This window comes from Dromaius novaehollandiae, chromosome 11 (genome assembly GCF_036370855.1).
Source record: "Dromaius novaehollandiae isolate bDroNov1 chromosome 11, bDroNov1.hap1, whole genome shotgun sequence".
Classification (NCBI taxonomy): Eukaryota; Metazoa; Chordata; class Aves; order Casuariiformes; family Dromaiidae; genus Dromaius; species Dromaius novaehollandiae.
Window position 1 is genome coordinate 19,074,195 of NC_088108.1, and position 20,011 is coordinate 19,094,205.

Consider the following 20,011-nt stretch of genomic DNA (forward strand, 5'->3'; position numbering starts at 1 on the left):
ACAACTGCAGATACACAATTAGATGGTCGGACAGCTTTAATTTCGAACAAAAGGTTATATTGTTCAACAATACACAAAATATCAAAGCCAGCATAGTACATAGATTAGTACAAAGTATGGCACAGTATAGGCATAACTTAACTGTTCAATACATTCCAGGTCTGGCAGAAAACCCAAGATACATAAAAAATGAACAAGTATTAGCTGAAAGATTGGGTTGGCCTTCTCCAAGATTACCACTGCCAGACTCCAGAACGTCCTTGCACCTCTGACTGACAGTTCACCCACTGCAGGGCCACCAGCCCACGATCTGTGGGCATTCTTTACCATCCCTTCCTTATCCCATCCTGCACTCAGGGTTTAACAGGTCAGTTTGGTCAAATTTTCAAAGCAGAGTTAAAGGAAACCACAGAAAAACTGGCCCAGACATTTGATTCCTATAGTCCCTACAACTGCAGCCCCTCAACATCATGCTGGAATACTTCAAATGGCAAATTCACACTTTATTTCAAATTAAGATTTTAGAATTGGGTACTATGGGTTTAAAAAAAAATCCACATGTGATAGGTAGCAGATGAGCCAGCAAGCCCCAGCTAGACAATGGGGTGGGGTGGGGGTAGAGGGGGAAATCCTGTGTTTCTGAAGAGCAATTTTGCTCTGCAAAACATATAAGAAAAAAATGCAAAACACAATTTTGGAAAGAATCAAACACAAGAACATTCCCTGGACCCATAACTTCTAGAACAATGGAACTCATTTGTCAAATACAAAGGCTGACTTTTGGTTTAATGCTGGATTGGGAAGGGAAAAAAAGACAAGTCTGAGTAGCAATGCAATTGCCATTGTTCTGTAAAACTTCAGAGAAGGACTAGAAAGGTTAGAAGAGATTATCTCACAAATGGAAAAACAAATCGGGAACGCAGTGATAGATTGTTGGCATGTCAGAGAAGAACTGACAGGATAAGCTGAAATTTCCCACTAGGATTCTGTGAATTTTGTGACATTTGTGAGATTGTAAGGCGTATGTTTGGAGCCATTAGAATGGGTTAAATGACTTACATAAGAGGTAGGAGAGAAACTACAACACTAAATGAAGTTCTTTTCTGCTGCTTAAAATCCATCTCAGTATCTGACATTCATTCTTCTGTTTGACTTGATCAATATTTAAGCTAGTCAACTTTAATATACGGATAACTGGTAATGCAGTTTTTGGCAACTGCTCCCCTTATCAGTAATTTTCCACATGTTAAAGCTTAATTAGCTATCCAGAGTATTCTCTCTTTCAGTTAGTATACTAACTGAAAAACACTAGGACAGGCAGTATTTGACACTATGATTATTTATCAGCTAGTGCAATAAAGAATTAAAAAGAAATTAGGATAGGTGCAATTATTTTTAGGATTTAAGGACAAAAGAAAGTTAAGATACAGAATTAGAACACTACAAAAGAAAAAAGACATTGATTAGAGACAAAATACTCTCAGGGCATCAAGTAGTACATGATAAAATAGGTACATAATAAAAGAAACTCAAGCTATAACAGTGTGAGAGCAGTCCTCCTCTAACTTTATAATCAGGACTACTCTGCAAGGCATCTAAGGAAAAAAGGGCTTTGGAATAAGAAGAGATATTCCCCTGGGTGTTTTCCAACTTGTATCTGCTGTCTTGCAGAGCAAAAGTAAGTTTTGCTGCTTTTATCTCCTGTTAGCACAGGAGATGCTTTCCTAAATTTCAAGTAGTTAAGACAAACATACTGAAGGCATCAGTTTTATGTTACATTACATTAGTGCAATTAAGGCTTACTTCAACTTTCAAAGCAAGGAAGAAACCAAAAAACTTGAGTTAATCTCCCCCGGGTGACTTTGCAGGGAGGGCAGTCGGAAAAGTATCTTAAAATTGACTCAGCACACTTGATGTTGTTAGTCACCACACCACTTGCATGGAAGCCCATTATATCATTTATAAGGTCACGCTGAGGAGTGTGAGCTTGTGGTAAACAGCATCAGATTTCATCGCTACTAGAGCAAGGGTGATTTACAGCAGACGCCTTATAACTGAGTCTTGGCAGAACACTGCTGGATCCATAGGTGTCCCATCACTGTTTTAAAAGTTTTAAAATACAAAATTCCACAAGGTAAAATTATGTAAGTTGATGGCACAGGGATCCATACTGCTATGATGCGTTCTCTCTTTTTCTCAGTTATAACTATTGACTTGAATATAGACAACAGATTTCATTTATTCTACAGAACTGATTAACTACACTGAGGCTCAAGACTCTGAGTTTTAATATCACTGGATTTATCAAAAACAAACAAAATCTTAGAACCAAAGATGACTCTGTTCACTATCCAAGAACATATTCGTAACACTGAAGTAAAAGCTAAAGAATAAGGGACAACATATTTGCAGAAGACATGGCATTCAGTCAGAGGCAATACTCTTGAGCTACTACTTTAAGCTATAATTAGCTGTGATTTTAGTTTTTTTGAACCCTTGTATAAAACAAATGTCTAGAAATACACTGCCATTCAGCTCCTTCAAGCAAATATCTACAGATTTTAAATCAGTGATTTTAAATGGCAGTAGTCTTAATAGAATGCATCATGATGTGTAGTATTTCTTCACACATTAGAAATTGTTAAAGATATGAATTATTGAAGGCCATTTTAATATAAAGAACAAAATTTGAGAAATACTATATTTTTCAAGTACTGGCAAATACATGGATGTATTTTGGAATAACATTTTCCTTATCTTCATTTCTCAAAAGTTTATATTTGCTTGTTTTTAAGAGTGGATTTCAGCAATATTCTGTTATAAGATCATGAATATTTCAGAACAGCCTTTGGAAACAACAAAAACTAACCAGAGTTGATGGAACAAATAAACAAAGACAGAGAGACTGAGAGAGAGAGACAGAGACACACAGAGAGAGAGAGCAGTTTCAAGCATTTTTAAAGCTGACTTAATTATTCAGTTGTAACCAAGACAAAATGCAGACCTTCTGAAACTCAGCCAGGTGAACCAACTGAATGTTATGTCGGTGCCTTTGTTCATCACAGCTATTACCTGACTATTCCCATAAGCTACTTTCAAGCTACATTTGTTAATTCATAGTCTGAGGGCACGAGATACTATATTAATAAGGGTCATATTTGTCACTATGCAACATAAGTATGTCTGTGGGTCAGAAATTGAGACCTTAGAAATTATGAATCAATATATATGCTACAACTATACTGATATTTTTGCTTTCCCCTTTCTTGCTAGAGGAACATCATGGTAATTAAACTGAGCACAGCTTAGCATGCTGTTAAATTAAATCTTCCTTTATGCATTACATACAGTTTAAAAAGAATTCACATGGCAGTAACTTAACAAATGTTTTAAGACTTTTCTTTTGATACACCAATAAATTATAGAGCATAATAATTCATTGCTCATAGTTGAATATGTAGCATTGTATATATTAAAAACAGTGCTAAGAACTGATTTCACTGAAACTAATGCCCCCTACTGTTTTCTTTAAATGCTATAATTCAGTATATTAGTGTATTTGGCCAAGGGGTAGTTGGATATAATTCACATGATTTCTTCCCCTGCTCTTTTGCTTGGAGTTTCATCTACAGGACACACAGCTCACATAAGCCTGGATTTCTGCTTCATCTTTTTGAATAATTTCATGTCAAAAGAGTCTGATATGAGTAGGGGGCACTTAACAACCGCTTTGTTTAGAATCACAGATTTTCATCATCGTAATGAAAATAGCTGTTTGTGTTTCCATGCAAATTTTCCTTTCACTTGGTCATCCTACTTTGAAATAAAATTTCAAATCTTGAAGAGCTTTTTTCATCTCTGACAACACAGTAGTCTGATACAACCTCAATACAGTGAGCAGAGGACCCTATCTGCTTCTGAAAAAAAGATCAACTATGTACTCTGTACGTACATATCTGTACTCTCTGTGTACATTGATGCACTCTCTATGCATGTATGCTTGTGTTTTGGGGGTTCTCTCTCTCCCTCTCTCTCTTTTTCCAAACCACAGGGAAAGTGAGAGGCATCCTTGTTGCTTTTGTATATCATACTCCTATACTGTAGTTTCACTACATCACTAGTGGTACTCCAGGGCATAATGATATTGTGACAAACTGTGCTATACAGTGATAAGCAAAATCTAACTTTGCAGCTAGGTCTGCAACCTTTAGGACCTTATTGAAGTAGTATTATTTACCTGACTGTTCATCCCTCTCTGTGGAGTCTTATTGTTTCATTAAAATTAAGTTATGCTTGTTGTATGACAACTTCATACAGCTAAGAATGCAGTTCTGACCTTTTCCCTGGTCTCTTCTCTTCAATTACCATTTTTTGATAGCTCTGTGTCATGACGTATTTCTCGAAATCACTGTCTAATTTGCAGTTCAAATCACTCTGCTTTTTGACCCTGCTCCACAGTCCATGGTAGGGACACACACTAATTCTCATCCATTTCTGAAAAGCCATCCTGTTTCTGAAAACATTTGTACCAAATAAGAGCAATTTTTGGAGGGGGGAAAGGTTAAAGTCAGGTTCTAAATGGGACCTTCTCTACTGTTATCTTATTATTTGCATATGTATAGGGTACTTCCAGAATAATCCTATTTTAGCAGTTTAGCTACAGAAGGGTCCACTCAAATGACATTTAAAATTCTATTACAGCAGTTCAAGGACCAGCTAAACCTCTGTTCATTTGTGCATTTTTCTAGACTGTTGCATGGAAGTTCATCTAAATTTCTTTTAACTTAAGTTAAAATAGCAGTAGTTTAAATAACTTACCTTATTTCAGGAACTAGAGGAAAAAATATCAGTACTGCATCTCTATTGATACGGCAGTAACTTTCAGAAGTGTAAACTGCTCAGAGCTGCCAAGTTGTAGGAATATATTCAAGTTCGCGACCAATCTTCATTGTATAACAAGCTCCACAGAGATTTTCATTAGTCATAGATAATACTTTCCACTGCTAAAAAATCTACGCTCAAAATAGTACACATAGACATTAATTTTTTTCAGTGTTGTTGTAACTCTCAAGCCATGGCAGATTTCAGGATTTGTATGCTGACTCCCTGTGAAAATGTTTCACAAGATGTAACTATATTACTTCAGCAGACATATTCGTTCTTGGGGGGAGGAAGTTGCCAAAATTTGTGTTTGCAACTTGTTTCCAGACAAGTTTTGTTTCAAAATTCAACCCAGCTTACTAAATGACTTTGCCAAAAAAAAAAAAAAAAAAAAAAAAAAAAGGTTAAAAATGGAATTTAGCTGTAGGAACTTTTAAAGGAAATAAAAATTAAGAAGAAAATAAGCCCAAAATTTTAATTAACCTTTTTGGGTGACCTAAGAACAGACTGTTTGCAGTCAATTCAGAACATCCAGCCATTTACAGTAAAGGACTGCCGTTCTCATCAGTCCCTCAAGAATTAGCAAAACCATTTTAAAAGACCCGTCCTCCATAAAGATAACATGGAAGAGATATATATCACACACACATACATACACATATATATGCGTAATATTGCATGACACACAGACTGCTAAGTTTACAGTAGAAGCATCACAACTACTCAATCAGTGACTGTGCCAAACACAGTTAGAGAGGCAAGGACTGATGTCTAGAGCTAATTAGCACAGGCACAGCATCATAATGACGTGGCCAAATTTTTCCTTGGCCAAATCCTGTAACAATACAGCTCTAGCCACACTGGGGAGATGCACACATTTGTTCAGTATTAACCTGAGCTTTTCTAATGCAGCTCTGCACTCAGTGGGCACAGCGCAAGAACCAGAGCTGTATGTACTCTATTTGAGCAAACCCTTTCTGTGGGGTGAACATTAGCAGCTCCTTAAAAGAAGTGATACCATATTTATGTTTTAGCATGCCGCCTGGAGCTACCTGCAGAGGCAGCATTCCCCAGGCAGTGCACTGCAGTAGCCACAATGGCACTCAGAAAAAGGAGCAGAAGTTACTGCTGTCATCCCACCCCAGTCCATTACCTGCCAGGGAAGGATCTCATTGCAAGAGCAGTAAGACTTGGGATGAGAATCCTTGAGCTGGAGGACAGGGAAATGAAACTGGGAGCTTGCCCACAGTGATGTGACATTTAAGGAAAATTAACAAAGTAATCAGAGCTATTGTCTAAATTATGTTGCAAACAGTATACTACAGTGGAGCGAAAACAGATCCTGTTTACCAGAAAAAATCTGTTTTTCTGTTAATTCAACTATAGATGCATTGTCTTAAGCTGACCTAGTACATTAGTTTGCAGCAGATTTTGACCTTAACTAGTAAGGAATTAATTTTATGGCCTAAACTTAAGAAAACTTTTAAAAGATACATTGGATAGTTCTAGAAGAAAAATCAGCACTTTGCATAGATGGTTCATCACTTCCTAGCAATAGAAATAACTTTATATTTGTAATCTTAGTTGCACTGTGCTCTTATATTCAGCATGCTCTAACATGTATGAAATCTCACTAGCAGGGAAAAATTGCATACTTCCCAGGGAGAAAAGGGCACTTTTGGCATTTTCTACAATAAACTAGAAAGAATACAAATGAAAACATTCAGTTGCTGCTATTTCTTAGTTTGCCTAACTGAAGAAAACAGGTAGAGGAAAGGCTGATGAACCAGTTATCAGCGGACAGATGTTAAATTATTAGAGAATGCTGAGTGGCACCTTAGCGCTCAGTTTGCAAGGCAAAGTTAAAATCAAAGACCTGAGACTGGCCATACTGATCTTATCTGTAGGCAAGAACCTTAATCTTGAGAAAAGATAGGTACTCTTTTCTTCAGCACATGGTACAAAAATCATAATACTTTGCATATCTATATAACATTCATTTTCCTAAATGAGTCATGCATATTGCCTGTTTCTGAAGAGAAAGGAAATTATTTACACTAGCAAGGTATTTTTGACCATTTACTAATGTAAGGAGAAAGAAATTGGGCCAGTCTGCTATTTTCTATAATTTTAATATAGCTAGTCAAAATCAAAGCTAGTGTAAGTAGATAAATTCAGTCCTATTTCATCGTAAATCTAATGTGATATTTATAAAATCAAATTTTCAACCCCTATACATTGGTATCACTGTTCAGTACTACAAACAGTGCAGTTCTAATGTTATATTTATACAAAAGATAGCTTGTATTTCACTGTTATACTATACAATCATGCAATATCTTGCATGATTATGCACCATTGTGCAACATTATGCAATTTGTCATGCAAGCATTCAGATGGTCTACAGACTTTAAACTTTAGGTGTACTTTGTAAGAATTTACCAAAAATTACACTTAAGATATGCTGTTCTCACTTTATTTTAACCCCATAATTACTACTTTCCCACCCCACCTCAAACTTTCTGTCCTCGCTTGCAGTTTACTCTGCCTTTCCTGCAACTAACACATTTTCTACCTTTTACTCTTTGTATTGCCCATACTTGAAATGTAATGCAATACAGTCTTCCATTAAACTGCTCTGGAGCAGTTACTACTTTTTATTTTTATTTTTTTTTATTTTTTATTTTTTTAACATTTTGACCGTAGTCAATTAGATGTAATGGCTTTATAAAAAATAGTTATTTATACAGCATTTGACAAAGGTAGGAAATACTGCATTTTTAAAGACTGAACACAATTATTTCAATTGTTCAGCAAGAAGAGTAGCTTTGTGACGGCATAATACTGTTAGCTAGTCATCATGTCTCTCAAAATGCACTTATTTTGTAACTAATCTAGAGACAAATCCTCTCAACAATCATCAGATGGACACAATTAGGAGACAGAAAAGTGGAGCCCTTTTAGTGTGGCACAGATGACCACTGGTATCATCACTTGCTTCCCATCAGCCATCAAAAAACAAGAACATGACGAAACATTTGAGTAGTTTTCACAGGAACATTTCTTATTCTATGTAAACTTAAACAGTTAAAAAACTCAACATGGTTTTTGAGTATGATGCATCCCCAAAATACCTAGTAGTTCTGTTTCATCTTAAAACTACTGTGTAAATAATCCACGAAACACAATTAAATTAAAACTGGTATGGCTGGATATACTGTATTTTTTTCATTCACACAGAAGAACTTGAAACAAGCTTCAGTGATTTAGAAAAGCAAAACAGGATACATTTAAAGTATGAAACCTAATCATAGTGAAATGAAAAAAAAAAAAGAAAGAGAGAAGAGAATCAATACTTTTTCCTAGGACAATGTTGATATGAAATGGTATAACAACAACAAAGACGTCCTCAAAACATCTTACGATTTCACATCCTTAAAAGAAAACAGGGAAGTATACTTCAAGATATATATGTATAAGACATTCAGTTCAGGCCTGAACCTGAACTCTTGTTCTAACTCCTCAACTATTTATGTTGTTAATGCCCGCAGGCCTATGCGTAAGTATACAAGTTCAAGTCTTAAACTTCTCTTAGGGGGCTCAAGGTTGATCTTAGGGAGATGCAGGCCTTGCTGGGTGACACCGTGTTGCTTCCCACATGGCGCTCAGGAAGAAATGATGGCAAGTCACACCAAACCTCCAGGTGAGGCACAGAAATTATCACCTTAATAACAGGAAAAAACAGTTTTCCTGCATGACAGTGGGAATCATCCTTTTCACTCTGCTTCTATGCATGTGCACATAGATCGGAGCAAGGAAAGGCAAAGGAGAATCAGCCACTGGGCTCAGCCATGGGAGACAGCAAGGAACAGCTGATTTTTTTTTACTACCTTGCAACAGAGCCACCTGTGTGATTCTGTATTATGGAGAAAGTCCTGTATGGCAAGATGTGTTTAGAGCATAGATGCAACCAAAAAAATCAACGGGGGGGGATGTGCATGTGCGTGTGGAAATCACTTTTGACCAACCTTTTTTCTCAAAAAGGAGTAATTTTTCCAGCTTCTCTTACTCTGTGTTCATACACATATGAAAATGAAATAAACATGTCCATTTTACACTAGTCATGTAACATCTGTTAAAACAATATATTTTTAAGAAAATATACACCCCCTTGCAATTTTTAAAAAGTAAAATAAAAAGCCCAAGCCAAAAAAAAAAAGTGCATAACATGAGGTCATATGTAGGAGTTTGAGTAAGCGTAGTACTTGTTAGCTGAAAACATCTATTATCTAATTATCCGTCATGATTCATCACAGAGATCACATATACCACAAATAAGTTAGCGGAAGTGCCAGCTCCTATGTTTGTCTTTCAAGAAACTAACAACTGAAAGACCAAATAGCTCTTCATAAAGGGAACAGAAATCTGTAACAAAAACAAGGCCAGCTTTGCTATTAACAGAGGTACATCACATCCTCTTTCTATCGATGCTTTGCCTATTTTTTTTTTTTATTTTTAAATCAGGCATCGAGGGAGTATGTTCTCTTTGTTCCCATATGAAGCATTTCATGGTTTAAGATTCTACTTTTTGAAGAGTTGCATAGTTCCATTTTCAGATTTTGAACAGTATAAGAACAAAACAGATTTGTCATTTTCTGTAGGGCTTACAGACATTTAGACAACTCCAATCAGCTTTTTCTGCTTTTAAAATACAGATTGCTTCATAAGTATAAATATAAAACATCAATATGAATTAGTAAAATAAATGGAAGGGTATGTAAGAAGGAAATGTGTTTATTCACATACGCTTTAAATCCAAAAGATTATTAAAAGATGTAATAAGGACACAAACAAAATGAGAACATCTTTCCAATAGAGGGCTAAAGTCTCTACCATTAAAATAGTGTTAAGCTGTATCTATGGCCTACTGACTTTTATAGAGCTCCAGAGGATCTATTAAGAAACATTCTTCCAACAGAAAGGACAAGTAACCACATAACAAGCTAAACATGCTAACAAAATAGCTATGAAACACATTGACTTGATTCACTAGCAGAGTTTCTGAAACTCGGATCTTACTGTACAAGATAATTTTGCAGAGTTAGATTAAATAGAGCTCGGTTAAGCAAGATCACTTGCCCATAACTTTTTTTCAAAACAAATGGACCTACAACAAGCTTTCTTGTTGCTCAAACTATTTAGACAGCAGGTTCAGCATTTACAAATAAAGGCTGACATCCAGAGTGTTAAATTATCCCAGCTGTTGTCACAGACACCGACTACCAAAACTTAACAATTGCATTTTCCTTTCTTCCAAAACCACCATTAAATCTTGAGTAAAACAACTGGTACCATAAGCTTAAAATGCATTTATCCATGGAGAGAGATGCATAATGCAACACATATCAGTATGTCTACTAGAATGGTGCATCCACATGGCCATTTAGTTCACATGAGGAACACACTTGCTGATCATTCCCACTAGTGGATGCACATTGGTTCACATCTTTAAATGATCTCAATGCACACAGCAGGTATTCCTCTTGGATGAAACTAAGCCAGAGGTCGGTTCTGGTTAGGACTCACCTGATGTGTCCTAATCACCATAGGACTTTAAAACCTACAGGACTGGACAAGAACTAGTTTAAAGTTCTCCCTTCCTCCCCCAAATGCAGGGATACCTCTTCATTGTCTTACTCCACAGAGCTGCTCCTACTTCAGCGCAGTACTCGCTGATGTCGTATAGCCACCGTTTGATTGTCTTCTGGAACATCTCCAAAACTGAATTCACTTGTTGAGAATCTTGGCACAGTTTCTGCAAAAAGCAAGCCTGCTTCAGCACAACACTGAGCACAGGATCCAGCCGTCTGTGTGGATTGCAACAGTACATCAACAATTGATGCTAACATGGGTAAAAAGAACTAAAATGCTTGTGATTAATCTGCTTCATTCACTAACCTCTTGTTGCTAAGAAAAGTTGTTATTGATATTGTTCCAGGCTTAGTGCATAAAAATAACATTCTCATGAAGGATTATCCAAAGAAGAGGAATTGTTTTGTGCCTTTGTGATAATGCATATTTCCTTTACAACTACTTTTTTCACATTTAACTGGCTCATACTATCACAAAAACTTGATTCTTTGAAACACAAACAAAACCTCAGCAAGGTTTCTTGAATAAGTAGCCAGCTCTTTTTCTTAGTGTTTTCAGGAAATGACGACTTACTTTTCATCACCTAAATTAGTATAAATAAGCAGAACATCTGTTTCTTCTCTATTGTAGCCAAAAAAGATTCATTGTTGAACTTGTGACCCGATTTGAAACTAATCCTTTTGCTCACCCAGGACTGAGGAGCTAGCCACTGTGGCTAGCTCTTCAGACTTAAGTACAAATCCTTATAGTTCAGAGCAGAGAAGGACAACCATAAATTGACTCCTTCATCAAAATTCTCAGTAATTGAGCAGCTCTCACATTGCCACAAGAACAATTTTACAGAAAATCTTGAGAAGGCCCTTCAATATGCTTCCAGTTGGGAAGCATTTTTATCACTTCAGAAAAAAAGAACTTCAGTTGCAAAGACCCTGATATTTTTCTGAGCTTCTGTTTCTTATTGTTACTTCCATAATGAAACATGGCTTTTTCCAGTCACTTGGAAAGAATTCCCTAGTTGAACCTATATAAAGCATCTTTCTTCAGTAATACAGGATTATTCATTCCTTTGAATTGTGTATTTCCTATGAGTTTCATCAAATTGACTTTTCAGAGAATCATCATAAGGCTTTTTAGTATGTTTACTGTTACTGAACTAGTTTAGCTTATATCTAGTGTTTCTTGTTGAACGGCTGATACATCAGTTTAACAGGTCTGTAAGTCCTAAAGCTTGTAAGACATAACTATACATATACTATACTATATCACTACATAATTTTAAGATTAATTTTTCTACTTACTGACTTTGTGGTGGTTTTTTTACAGCTTGAAAACAAGTGTAGTAGTTGAATCATGCATGGTGTATTCAGCATGCACTTAGAAAAGTCAAAAAATAGACTATAATACTGACTTTTCAGTAGAATTAGGATACCTCTTTAGGTTCGTTTTACTCTGAGATCATTAGTTATCTTGGGTGATAATATTCTAATCATTAGCAAAAAGATGCTTCAGTTGAGTCTAGTCATACATGAGCATTTCATTGTTAATTGTGAAGAAGACGGTTTTACAGAACAATTGCATCAATTTTTATTGGCATCAGAACTAAGTCGGGAACTAGACTGTAATGGGTATTGTGCATAAACCATAAACACAATTACCATTCAATTCCATGCACAGCTCAAACTCTTGCATCCCTGATTCCCTACTAGTCCTACCTGATAAATTGATTTCCTCTCTCCTTGTAGTTGGATCCTGTCCTCTCAACCTCCTACCTTTGCTGACCTGCTTATAGGAAAAGAAAGACAATTTCTAAATATCACTATATTTTCATGTCTAGAGATGAACAATATTATCTAGACAAATTTAAAATACTGTGCATACAATCATATTTTTAATTTACTCAAAGGTCTACACCTGTGGGATCCTTAGAAGTAGTTCGCTAATCAAAAACCAATTATCCCCCTTCCCAACTGCACACTGGGCACTATTACACAGAAGGCACATGCCTCATTTCAAAAATCTTTCATGCCACAGCTGACGCCTATTTCTCTTAGCTATTTCAGAATGACTTATCAAAAGGTCTGCTAATACTGGCAGCACTGTTGCCACTGGAAGTGACACTGTTTTGTATTCCCTGAGAGGTGATAGAGCAGGTCAGCAGTTCTCTAGCAGTTCAAGTCATTTACATGATAATTTAAAAGTCCCATTATGTCAGAAGAGGCAAATGCTCAAAGTGCTCATTTATCCCATCTTCTCAGAAGAAAAATTCTACAAAGGGGCGGGGGGTAAGAGAGAGACTTCTCTTCTGTATTATTTATGTACATGATTCATCTTGATTTCTCAGTAAACAATGACAAGCACCAAGAAAAACCTAAAAACAAGTGATAGAAACTCTATCGGTTTCTGTGGAGAGGGAAGAAGTAGGAATATAGGTTTACTAAGGACAAGAAAGAACAAACAAGTTTTAGAGCTCCTGATGGGAAGTTTCTTCTGGAAAAAGAGGCTGCCTCTCAGTTGCAAGCATAGTTCTTGTGGACTGAATCAAATGCCTACATATCTGAACAGCCCAATGCTTTATTACTTAAGCTCTTAATTTTTTTCTGAAGGATTCCTTAAATATTGTGTTCAAACTGAGCCATCTTCCTGTAAACTTACAATTCTGAAACTGTCTAGCATTACAGGTCCACTGCTTAAATATAAATATAAGCCAAATGGCTTCAGTTTTATGCAGCTTTTGAAAGCAACATCTCATCTCAGGCAACATGGAATTTTTGTATTGCATTTTTATTTCATCTTCTTTATGCAACACTGCTTAGTATTTTTCAAGGTGATTTATTATCTTGCCTCTGCCCAGTTTTGTTTTGTGATTTTGAAAGAATTACAACAAAAGCCAAGAAATGCATAGGCTTTAGCAATTTTTTAAGCTTTTGTCTTTCTGAATGAGATTCTTTTTACACTAATCTTTTCTTAAACATGTTTCCCAAGAGAGGTGAGAAGTACTTCCATTAAAGCATGTTTTTCCTCTATGTTACTGAACGTTTCAAAATTATTTGAAACACTGAAATCTTTCAATGTACTTAAAGAAGAAATAATACTTCTTTTTTTGCTACTTTTCTCTCCTAAAATATGTATTTCTATTAATGTGTTACAAGTTTCACCTATACATAAATTAAACTCAGTGAAGCCAGCAGTACTTAATAATTGCACATTAGTTCTATTAAATTATTCATAAGATTTGTAGCATCACTTATCTTCTGATCTATGCTAGTCAAGTTTATTGAGATATTGAACTGGTTCCAAGTATGTTTTCCCTCTTTCCACTTATGCTTTGTTTTGCACCCCAAAAAAATTACATGCAAACAAACACAAAGAGTACAGAACTTGGTAATTCACTCTCATACACATAATGCATAAAACCTTTAATTAAACCTACCCGAACATATTTACCTATTTTTTTCCATTTTTCTCCCTTTTCAACATTCTCAATTACCCTTCAACCTGAAGGGGCCATTTCCATAACCTAAAACATCCCACATATTTCCTATCGTTTTTCCTACTGACGTTCAAGACAAGTCTTATGCAAGTAACTATTGGAATGGTCCTTACCCTACTTTCATAATCGCACAAGAGGTACCTCAAAAGTTTGTAAGGACATGAAATGTATTTAGTCTCTTGGTACATAGTAGAACCAATCTCAAGTCCCAGCTGATGACTACTGCAGCCAGACAAGCCCAAAGACAGTTGGAAACAACATGGAAACACAGTGAACAGCTTCAGAGCAATCCTCCTACAAACATGCTGAGAAGACACATGTAGGTCTTGTTGCCTGTCCACTTCCATCAGCCTATATGGAAAGGCAGGAAAGCATTACAATTCATACCGTTTTCATGGGTCAGTGACTGGGAAACTCCCCAATAACACATGATTTCCCAGCACCATTTCTGCCATAATGCCTTACTAATAGAGAAATATATAGTGCAGAGCTTCTAAGAAGATTCAGGAGCTTGATATTTTGCCCATCGTGATACCCACAAATGTCATGTGATATGGCTCCAGCTAGAACTCTCTTAACACAAGCACTCAAATCACTATACCCTCTGCCAAGTAGAGGCATCTTCCATGTGAGAGGTTAGACAGCTGAAAGGCCCTTTACATCAACAGCAAGCTGTAACTTCTTAAATGATTTGCAATTGCTTTCCTTCCTACTTTATTTAAACTATACAACTGCTGTTTTCCATTCTTTAGCAATTCTCCATGCTTTTCAGTGCCAAAATTGTGTGTCCAAATTGCATGGTCCACAACCTTGTCACTCGCCATGAGATCATAGATTTTATGCTAACCTAAGAAACTGTCATTTTTTGAATATGGACACCTATCAAGGAAGGGGAAGGCAAGAGTCTGAATTTGCAACTTCTGCACTGAAGATTGATGCAACTTGGACAGTCAAGCTCTCTTTAAACAGAGAATCGTGTACCTGCAGGTCTGAAGAGAAGAATATCCACAGCATTTCTGTATTTCACTGTTGGCAGTAACGGAGTCATCATTTTCTCCAACATCAATTAAAAATGAGTTAACAACATTGTATCAGCTAAGAGCTAACAAATTTATTGCCAAAAAGTCACATCAAATCAGTCTAATTTCCCCCTCTAACATCTTTAAAAGCTATTAAATATAGGGGACTTAATTGAGATTTCTGGCTTTCTTTTACATTACCAAGCTAAGGAAAAGCAGTTGAGATGAGTGTTGAAATACAACTGATTGGATGTCTGCACCTGGAATGCAGTTATCGGTAGCGACTGTCACTATCAAACGAACAAGGGCAATCAGTGGAGCTCTGTAAGAGTCTGTCCTGCACTGGATGACAGAACAAGGAATGTGCCCATCAGATATGCAGTGTTGCTACTGGAGAGCTGCTCACAATTTAAATTGTCTTCTCCAAAGCAAAATATTCCATATAGATAATAAATAACTGTACAAGTATACGTAAGTTTTTAAGGAAAGTTAGTGTCACACTTGCTAAAAAGGAAGTGCAAATGAACAACAGCGACAGGATCATTACCTGCAAGACACATGAGGTAATCTTTCCAATCTACTTAGCACTCGTAAAGCCCATGCTATAGTGGTATGCCTTCTCTATGGCTTATAGTTTTCCTTTCTTGAAGAATAAGTCTAACTGGGAAGAGTTCAGAGTACAGCAACAAGAACTATCCAAGATCTGGGACATGTGACCCAGCAAAAAGACTGAAGTAACTGGGATTGTTTTCCAAGAAAGAGAAGTCATTAAGAGGAAGTATATGATAAGTCTAAATGCACTATGCTCTGTGCACTATGGATAATAATGGGTTAAACTGCAGCAAGAGATTTTCAGGTTAGGCATTAGGAAAGACCTTCTAATGCTAAAGATAATACAGCACTTGTAGGTTGCCTAGGAGGACTATAGCTTTTAATAGATATCTGCCTAACTCCCTAAGACATCTGTAAGAAAAAGCAGACAATGTTGTTTACTTGAAATTCACTTTCAGCTGTGTGTTGCATGGTTCTAGAAATATCTGCTTAAAGTTTAATCACAAATATATAATCAGTAACTGAAGTTTCTTTTCAGAGGAATAGCTAGAAACATAAGATGCAACAAAAGGAACTTATAATGATCTGAATACCTTGTCTGAATATGGCAATGAGCACAATACCATCAATTAACTGTCAGTCCAAGCATAAATGGCAGTCCATTGATGGATCCTTCATTATTAGGAAAAGAAAAGCACTGTATCCTGCAGTGAACACCTTCTTCAGCTATTTGCAAGGAATAGTCTAATTATGATATCTTGCTTGTCTCACATTCTCTCGAATCACATTAATTATAACAAATACAACTGGTGATGGTTCTCACTTTGCTGAACTTGCTTTCTGGCTTTGATGCATTGTTTCCACAGAAACTGCTAAGCCGTATCAAGGACCAGAACCTTGGGCACCAATGGAATCTGCACTGAGAACACTTCACATATACATATGCTTAGAACAGAGCAGCAGCTATTTACCAGGCTTACTGCAACAGTCATTAAAAGCCATAGCAGTTTCTACTAGAAAATGATTTGAAAGTGTTCATTTTGGTAAACGCATTTTTGAAGAGTGTAGCCTTTTTCATTTGCTAAAAAACTTGAAGGGGAAATAAAGATTGTGTAGCTTATTTATGGACTACACTCACTGATTGATTTTTTTTTTTTTTTTTAACTGCAAGAGTAATTCTTTGGAAATATGCCTTCATAAAGGTAAATGGATGAACATTAAATTACGTGTAGCTGCTCAAGCAGCACACAGGAATAAGAATTCATATTTAGAATTTTATTTGGGCTCTGATTTTAAATTCTGGCAGATAATCTATTAGGTGCTTAAACCGTAGGTGGACTGCTGCTAAGTGCTTCGTATAATGTCCCCTCCACACATAGTCCATGTTTTTCATTTAGGAGTTTAAAGAAAATTAAGCTCTACAAGTTCTTGTCATATGTTTTTAAATTCTAGTCAGAACCAGCTTTCGTATCAAGTATACAGCTGTATATTTTAAGTCCATAGGGAAAAAAAAAAAAACCTGTGCAGTATTCCTCTGCTGGCCTCATTCTATCACTGAAACAAATCCACTTCAGAGCTTACACCAAACAGAACAGTGATAATTAAACAGTAGGGAACAGCAGAAGGAAATCACTCCACCTTAACAACAAAATAACCTCCTCTATTTTATTTTAATATACCATTGTATGTGCCTCAGGGATACCAAAAGGTAACCCTGAGCCTAGGTGTCCTGGGTGACTGTGGAGGCTTTCCACATGATACCATGAAACTCCTCAGAAAAAATACTGAAATTACAGCTCCATCTAACTTGTCTTGTGTGCATTAGCAAAATGTGAGGTACCTTGCAAGAGATGATAAAAGACTGGTCTCAGACAAGATTTTGCGCAGTTGCTCATTCACAAAACACAAAATTGTGCTGCTTCTACATGACGAAGGGAAAGCTATGACCATGCCAACATCACAATACAACCAGAAGGGAAGAATATAATGATAATGTCATTCTCAGTTATGAAGGCTGAGAGTGATCTTAAACCATTTAAGTGAAAAATTACTTCTTACTAAGTTAAAAATTCTGGAAAGGTAGCCTAGTTGTCCATCCAAACTGAGATATGAGACAATGACAGCTATCAGGTATGGTCTTTCCTTAAAATTATTAAATGGGAGGAAAACCTAAGAATGGTATTTATTCAGTAGGGGGAAAAAAACAGTTTCTTAAATCTTTGCAGCAAAGGTTGAGGAAAAATATCTAACCATTTGAAGACTTCATTGCAAAATTAAATGGAAAATTAGAGAGTTGTACATAGTTGTAAGTTACTTAGTAGTAAATTACTTCACAGAGTTTAATTATTATTGGTCTGAAGAGAGCAGAAGACTGTCTTCTAGTCATATGGTGAGATGTTATTATAACGACGTATCCCAAAATAGCCATCTGCAAACTTTCTGAAACTTTGCCTTTTCTAGACATCCTTATGAATCTATTAACTCCAAGGGACCTAAAAGCTGGAAATTTCAGTATTAAAAAAAAAAAAAAAGGTCAGAGAGCATCTCATTTCCAAAAAACTAGTTGCAAAGTCAGACCATCACTAGAAGTGACAGGGGGTCATGATGAAGTAAGGATATTTCATTGACCTACATGGAATGCATTGGTGGTCTCAGTCTAGTTGCCTGCATTATTTGTAACAGTGATTCGCTTCTGTGTTGGGAGATTTGAATGAATGAAATAGTGAATATGGAGACTGAGTTGAATGTCATTTATTTTGCAGGTAGAGCATTTAAGCCTTTATAGCCAGCCCTGAAAACTTTTACAGTCTCTCATTTAAGGAACAAAACTGAAAAATCTAGAGCTGACAAATCATACAAGTTCCTATTACCTTTTGTCTAAATGGTTATTCAGACTTTTTTTGATAATCATACAGAAAAGATTTTGTACTTTTTTTTAATTCAGAGGAATTATTTGGAAAACTGGTTGGAATATATCAGATTATCTTCATCTCTGCAGAGCAAGGATAGAGGTGGGTACTACAAGAGCTGCAAGAGAAGAGACATGTTTACACATAGAGAAAAGATATTGCAGTATTTCCTAGTATTTTGCCAGAAAAGGAGAGGACATTCACAGTAGTCCAAAAATGAGACTTACCTCTGTGCCCTGAGGTGGAAAGAAAAAGAAGGGGCGAGGGGAGGAAGGTGTCAATTCAGTGCAAGCCACTCTAGATGCATACCCACTCAGAAAAGTAAGGCTTTTTCTGCATACTGCATGTAAGATAAAGAACAAATGACCAACTCCTACAGTGTGAGGTCATGTCTTTTTACTTCTTTTTCTCTTTTGTTTCATAATTATGTCACAAGTGTTCATAACTATTGTTTATGTTTCATAAACAATGCAAGTTAGAGCAGCTTTACCTGAAGTTTAGGATCAAGCTATTGCAAAAGCTTTGCAAGATGCTGTGCTAGACAATCTGAGTAATATATGTTAGCTTTAACTTCATCTATATGTTAGCTTTAACTTCATCAGCTGTAGGAGGAGAACTTTGGCAGGGAGAATAACCTAAAATAGGTACTGATGTAAAAATATATAAAAAAGAAAATCCAGACTTGCTTTTAATTTAGTTGTTGCAAAACCATCAGCTTCAAAGAACTTCACTTCTTCCATAAGTAACAGAATCAAAACCATAAAAATATTGTAAGATTGTATCTTTGAAAGCAAATGTAATAGAAAACGAAATGAAATAACGCACTTGCTGGCAGCTCTTTGCAATGTCATTTCAGGAGAGAAACACAATAAAGTACCTTTGGATCATTAGAATGTGCATGAGGATGCATCTGTAGGAAGATTTACAGTATTTCTAAGCTGACAAATTTAAGATGTCACATTCTAACAACTGACGCAAACAGGAAAAGTTTAAGTTGTCTTCTTGCTCTTTTGCCATATGTGAACACTGGAAGTTTTCCTTATGATAAAATTCCAGTTTTCACCCTCCCCCACGTCCTACCAAAAACATCAAATAAAGACTAAATATTTGGCCAGATTCATTCAACTAAAAAGCTGGAAAGAAATACAGAAACCCTCCATTACAATGCATCTAATACATAGTTTAAGCACTGTACAAGCTTCAATGCAAACACTCGAATAGAATAAGTACCACTAGAACTTCCTTAATTTATAAAGGTATGCAACTTACTACTACAACAATAAATTCTATCACGATCAATTTAACACACATTTAAAATATATATATAAAATAACAGCACTGTATCAGTGACTGACGTTTGTTAACCCCACATCCCACTGAGCATAACTTTGACTGAACAGTTTCACTTGAAGTTTTTGAAAGAACTGATCATGTTCTGCATCACCCCACAAAGCATTCACCTCATTCTCTGCACACTTTCTTTGACTTTTGCTTGACTGATCCCTTCA

General features: G+C 36.1%; 2 long non-coding RNA genes across 7 annotated transcripts in view; one reads left to right on the top strand and one right to left on the bottom strand.

Moving 5' to 3' along the window:
• LOC112981744 (uncharacterized) overlaps positions 1 to 20,011 on the top strand; it is a 148,718-nt gene that overhangs the window by 77,270 nt on the left and 51,437 nt on the right. For 2 of the 6 annotated variants that reach the window (XR_010391058.1, XR_010391061.1), the window contains exon 6: positions 10,557 to 10,792. The exons of 3 other annotated variants lie outside the window; for them this stretch is intronic. This is a non-coding gene — a long non-coding RNA (uncharacterized LOC112981744). The remainder of the gene's footprint in view (positions 1 to 10,556; positions 10,793 to 20,011) is intronic. One more of the 6 variants, XR_010391060.1, reaches the window with a different exon arrangement.
• LOC135329558 (uncharacterized) overlaps positions 1 to 20,011 on the bottom strand; it is a 146,413-nt gene that overhangs the window by 56,296 nt on the left and 70,106 nt on the right. The gene's annotated exons all lie outside the window — the stretch shown is intronic.